At 32.8% G+C, this 6,964-nt stretch overlaps 1 non-coding gene across 1 annotated transcript; it reads right to left on the bottom strand.

The window, feature by feature from the left end:
* Positions 1 to 5,625: 5,625 nt before the first annotated feature.
* Positions 5,626 to 5,699, bottom strand: TRNAI-AAU (transfer RNA isoleucine (anticodon AAU)). The gene has a single exon. It is a non-coding gene; the product is annotated as a tRNA-Ile (tRNA).
* Between the last annotated feature and the right edge of the window lie 1,265 nt (positions 5,700 to 6,964).

Genomic DNA, 6,964 nt, shown 5'->3' with positions numbered 1-6,964 from the left:
TTCGTAGATTCAAGGAATAAGATTGGAATTGCTGAAAGAAGTTACCGCTTCTCACTTTAGGCACTGAGCATGAACACGAATCAACATAAAGTACAAGGGTCTGAGCTATGGGTATAGATTTCATACACAAGGCATGTGTAGAGTATCACCTCGACTGCAGTATGGGGAATGTAAGAGATAGAAACACATTGATGTCTCATCCTGGTCAACTCATCATTTCTTAAAACTCAAGACTCACTTTGGTTCATTACCTCATCATCTCCCCTTAGCTTAAAGGTCACTAATCTGAGCCTGCGGACTGATTCTCTACACTTAGCTATAAGCACACTGCTCCACACGGTAGAGTATCACTATTCACAAGAACACTTAAACTCTCCGGTTATATTATACCCAAAGATACCAAACTGATAATGGGGCCTTATTCTAAGATATTTCCCCTAACGTCCTTTTATCTCTTAGGCATCTTACTATACTTGCTGCTCTTATTGGCGTACACATCCACCTTCTCTAACTCTTATGATCTAACCTATTCTCTTTAGCCTGCTAACACTCATCTTCTAGGTTTACATATTCCTAATTTAGTTGAAGGAAATTTGAACTAGAACAGGAGACTCATCATTATCTATATTTAACTTCCTTCGACCCAATTCTTATGGATACTAAATAAAAACAAAAATTCAGATACAGCCTTTTGCACATTAGTAGTTAAAAGATAATAACTAGTCACCCAAAGCAACTCATAAAATTAGAGCCTCATACAACTTTATACTATCTCGGATACACATCTTAAGCCTTCTCCTACCAAATGACTTAGCCTCAATTCACTATTTACATCTAAGGGTTACATACCCCCTATTCGTAACATACACTCCTCTCAAGTTAATATCTTAATCTCTCGCACACGTTATGTCAAGCCTTCTAAATTAAATCTTAAAACTAGCACTATCACACTCATAATGCTATCCTTTTTTTCTTCACACCACTCATCTCAAATTCAAGCTTAGGTTCTAGTACTAACACACACATCATGCGCTGCTCGCATACTACACCAACTTACAACTACTAGGTGAAAAAAAAACTCTCTTACTAAGACCTCATGACAAGTAATCGATCATCGTCTCATTGTCTGTCTAATTATAATTTATCACCTCGTCTCCTTTCATACCTAAGTACTATTTACCCATTCTTTACACTTCATTGCCTAGTTATATTAATATCACTCTAAATAACATGGGACTCTTCCTTCAAAATCATAAGTCTAGCTTAGATCTATAATCTCATGACTATTCCTCCCTTCCGTTCAACACCTATACTAGGTCTTTACTAACACAAAGACACCTCAACATAAAACTCCTCTCCTGGTTCCAGTGTTTTCTAACTCATCCTAACTAACAAACTCTTTCTCTACCTCCTATCATGAAAATTAGATGATACTTACTATTCTTTAGTCAAAACTAAATGGACTTGACTTATTACCTCATTATTTGCCTTATAGATACTTCACTCTAGTTACAGACCTCAATCAACCATCATTCTCACTATTTGTTTTTTACTCCTGTAACTTCATCTTTCTAGCTCTAGGATAATTCTATCAATTATAGCTTACAATACCTCAAAACTCATTCTCTCGGGGTGGTAACACTAAGTAATTTGGGACATAACTTCCCCCTCAAAGATAACATCTGAAGCAAGGTTTAAGGAAGAGATTCTGGGAGTACATCTTGCTTTGGACCAATGCACGATTCAAGTAAATAAGAGTGAATTCTTTTGAATCAATAGACTTAAGCACACTAATCGGCTCCTCTTGATCCTGGTGTCGTCTTTTTACTCTCTGAATACTTTATCTGAAAGTAACTCATTAATAAGAATCTGAGCTTTACTGTTCCAACCACCTTGAGTATGAGGATTAGTCAGATGGATTTGACCAACTCATGAATTAGAAGAGAACTTTCATAGAGTTAAACTCTATCGCACTTACTCAGAATATGAAATAAGTGAAACAATTCCTAATGTCCTATAGCTTCCGATTATAAGTGTGTTGCACGACACAATCATAAGCAAGACTCTAGTAGACACGGCTTTATAAACACCCTAGGACTCTTGAACTCTCTGCTCTGATACCAAGTTTGTCACGCCTTGGGAAGGTACCCTAGGCGTGGCCGGTACTCAGAGACCATCGCTGGCCCCAAGCGAACCACTTGGTCTGATCACTCATTCAATCACTCAACGGAAGACTCAACTTAATAGATATTTAACTCATATGGGCATTTAGAAACATCATCCTCAATAAATAAATAATATATTAAAAATACTCAAAGAATAATGTAACTCAATGTCATAAACTCAATAATAAAATTATTATTTAAAAATAGACTCTGAAAGAATCCTTCTACTCAGTTCTACTCTATCTATGAAGCCTCTAATTGACTCATAAAAAGATGCCGAGACAAGTCCACGGCTACCTCAAAGAATTACTAAATAATAAAGGAATGGCTGAAAAGAAAGGAGTTCCTCCGAATGTAAAGAGGTCTCACCAAAACTAGACAAGTAGATCCTCAACGATATCGATACGCCTGTTGATGATATCTAATACCTGTGTTTGCATCATAAAATAATGCAGTCCAAATGGCGTTAGTACATGAAATGTACGAGTATGTAAAAAATAGCTGGAAAGGAACATAATCAACAGTACTCAACCTCATGCAATTCAACTCAAGGGACTCACTCTGAAATGACTTTGTTCAATAAAGCATGAAGTAAAATAGTACAATGCTTTAAATGATATGTAATAAGAGATGCAACTTAATATATAAAAGTATAATATTTTTCTCTTGGGGAGTTTCTCTAACCGACAACCATTAATTATGAGTTAGTGATGATACAATGCTTAAGAACTATCGTTGTCACAACCGTCCAATACCTTGTCAGGGTAAAGAATGTTCAAAGTCATTGGATCCAAAATTTCTCAAAGTCTATCATTTTTGGACTAGTTGGGAATCGCCTGAATTAGCGGTCACGATCTTATCCTACTCTGGCTATGTAGTTTATGGGCTCACTCCATATCAGTGTTTAATACTACTCTCAAAATATTATATATGATCATATACGTCAAGTGAGAAAATACTCAAAATACATAATTTAGTCTCTTTTGGACTTAGCTCAAAACTCAACTCATCTCTTCTCTTTAAAATAGGTATAATCTAAACTCAGTGAATGCATTTAAAATCAATATATAATTTAACTTCTCAATCTCAATCTCAAAATAGATGTTTTAATGTAATAATGTTCAACTCATTTATACTCAAAATACTCAGTTCAAAAAAATAATTAAGACATTTCTCAAACTCGTGCTCAAAATAATAATTAAGGGACTTCTCAAACTCAACTCATGCTCAAACTCTTTTTTAATCAAAGATGAAAATATTCTTCCTTTAAACTCAAAATAGTGCATAAAATAATTAATGCAAAAATATTCACAAATCATTCTTTAAAACTCCATCAATGCATAAAATAAAAATAAAATATCAAGTAGTGTTCCATTTGCGTTCTCCGAATATATGATTTGTCCCATGCCGCTTTCTCACTCGTGGTTCTGGAACTCGTCAAAAACCCATAAATCATAGTAGTCATCGGCATGTGAATTCAAACATGAATCCATACTCTCAACAAGATTCAACTCAAGAAACTCATCAAGTAATATATATATATATATATATATATATATATATATATATATATATATATATATATATAATAACACAATGGAATTCATATACAAAACTCAATAGAAAATATAAATAACTCAAGAACTCAATTCATGGAACCTCGAAATTTAACTCAACTCGAATCAACGAAGATGTAGGACATGTGGATGAACTCAATCCAAATTACGGTTAGCCTTACATACCTGAAAATCAAGAACAATTGAACTCGAAGAAGAATAATCAAGAGACCCTTTCTTGAAATTTTTGGATTCGTTTTCTTGAAAACCCTATGGTAAGGATTTAATATTTCTCTTAGTGATTCATGAATAGATGAAGAAATTAGGGTTGGAAAACTTGAAATCTATGAAGAAAAACTTACCTTGTTGAATAATCTTGAAAGAAAACCCTACCTCTTTCTCCTCTTCTTAGCCTTAATTTCCTTTTGCTTGAATGTGTAAAAAGTCTAAGGAATGGATTTAGAAATGCTTATAAGGTCGAAAACGGCCTATATCAGTCATGGGTTAAGTATAGGAGGGGTGAAAAAAGATCGAAATGCTCCTCACTGAAACCGAAAAATGTTTGAAAAAAATACACATAAATCGCATTCCACGAATGCTTTTTAAGAATAAAAGGGTAAATCACATTCGTGAAGTGCAATTTATGGCCAATTTGGTTTTTGGTCAGATTTCGGAGAAATTGCAGTGTGGGGGAGCAAGTCTGCGACGCGGACTGGTCGCGCACTTCTCTGGAATTGAAATTTTGCCTCAAAAAAATTATCTTTTGATCTGATTGGCCTAAAATTCAACCGAGAGCATTTTCCAACGTGATTTTCCCCTTTGATCAATATTCCGATCTCAAATTGGCCAAAAAAGTTAGGGATGATACGTTATGCGAGCGCGCTATCCTCTAAGGGTATTTTGATATTTTTTGAAGAATAATAGTACTTTCTTTTGAATATATATATTTCTACATGTGCAATATGTTAGTATGACACAATTGAGATTTTTTTTTGAATTGTCGAAGTCTTAATACTCTATTATACGAGTATATATTAGTCAAAGTTGAACAAACTATGGTTACCGATTTACCATACCGCAAAATATCAAAATTGAACTTAAAAGTACCGAACCATACCGAATTAAATTGGTATGATAATGGTATAATAGTTTTAAAAATTGAATTCTGAAATTACCGTACCGAAATTTTAAATATCATACCATACCGTACCATGCCAACCCTAATCTAGATGCATTTTATCTAATGGAACTTCAAGCATCGTTCAGCCATGGATATTTTTCATTTTTTCTGGAGTTGAACTTCGGAAAACACGTTGGCCATAAAATTTCGAAATTTGAAAAAAATTGAAAAATAACAAAAAAGGTGTTCACTTTTTTTTACTCCAAATTAATCATAAAACGTCAAAAACAATTCAAATTTTTAAATATCATTTTTCACTTTAAAAATATTTTTTTTTTTATACATTTCACAATAAAATATGATCAAACACCCATCCCTCATTAATTTTTACTAATCTTATGCCAATATATAAACGAAGCTTTCGAAATTCAACAAGGAATTATCCTGAAAGGAAAAATAATCAATACTCCACAAGTGATAGCACAAACAAAAGTTTTTCATATATTTTTCCAAAAAATTATTTTCCTTCATACTGAACACACTACCTCAAGAAAAGTTGTTAAAATGTATAATACTGATTTGCACAAAGAAAGTGTAAAAACATCATAAGTACTACATTAGTTACCAATATATATATCATTGACATGCATATTCGAAATGTGATTTTTTTTTCTTTCAAATTTAAAACCAAAAAAAAACACTTTAAATTTGAAACTGCACACCTTTTGTTTATAAGAACTCTCTGTTCAGCCAAATCCAAAAAATATAAAAGAAAAAATTTCTCTGGCCCATGCAGGTCTCGAACCTGCGACCTTCGCGTTATTAGCACGACGCTCTAACCAACTGAGCTAATGGGCCGATTGCTTCTATGTTCATTTTAGTTTTATATAACACCATGATATACTTAGTAATGGACATGCAATCCATTAACATATTGTGTGCGCCGTTAAATTGTGCGGTGCGAGGGCGGGATAAGAAAAATAAATTGTTAATAAATTTCAAAATTCAAATTCATCATCCAATAATATCATAGGTGATTTTAATTATCAAATGAATGAACAATTGGATACAATTCTCTTATTAATGCGTGATGGTGTTTCTATATTGCATACCGTCAAAGCCCCACACGTATTTAAAATGTCTGGACCAAGAAAAAATTTGTTCTAATGATATTTAGGGATAATTCCAGATATCTTTTTTTATATTTTGTTTTAGGCGGAATGACCTGAGAGACTTCTGTACTTGGCTCCGTTTGTAAGTTGGACCCTTATACTTACGACTTTGCGAATTAAACCCTTAAACTCACTGAAACACGATATTTTAAATTTTTTTTGTGATATGTCATCCTATGTGACATTTTTTTATCTTATGTGCGTGTGATACACATATTTTATGCGCGTGAGGCATACTGAAAAGTCAATTTTGGTCACTTTTGACCTTTATAACATGCATCTTCTTCCTCAATTAGTCCAACACCATTGTTGAACAAAATTTGAGCTGAATTTGGCCTTTCCTTCAATATTTCTTTCCAAATTTCTTCCCCATTATTTTTTTTTGTTTTTGCTATCATTTTTCTTCTTCTTTTTTTCAGGTCTTTTTACTTGTGTAGATTCTTCTTTATCAGTCGATTTTCTTCTTCAATTTTTTTAATTTTATCTTTGATGCTTGTTTAGCTGTTTAGCTTTATTTATCTGTCTCACCACCTGTATAAGTATCTCTTCAATAATCACTTTTCACAAAACTTTCTCCTCCACCTTAATCTTCTAATTAGATCCACAAATTTCAACATCTCTAATATAACAATTTTGTACAATTTCATCAAACACCAAAAAAAAGAAAATTTCCTCTTTCTACAATTTCATCAAACACACATAAGAAAAAAGTTCTTTTTTTTATTTTCATCAAACACCCAGAAAAAAGAAAAAAAAATAATCTTCCATCTTACTCCATTTTCATCAAATACCAAGAAAAGAGATTTCTACTTTCTTCAATTTTATCACACACAAAAAAAATAATTTTCTCCGATTTCATCAAATACCCAAAAAAGAGAAGCAAAATTTTAAAAAATCACATGATAATTCTTAAAAATCCCTAAAGACTAAAATTCGACATGGACAAAAATT

Source organism: Solanum dulcamara, chromosome 12 (genome assembly GCF_947179165.1).
Source record: "Solanum dulcamara chromosome 12, daSolDulc1.2, whole genome shotgun sequence".
Lineage (NCBI taxonomy): Eukaryota > Viridiplantae > Streptophyta > Magnoliopsida > Solanales > Solanaceae > Solanum > Solanum dulcamara.
This window is presented reverse-complemented; position numbering and strand designations above follow the sequence as displayed.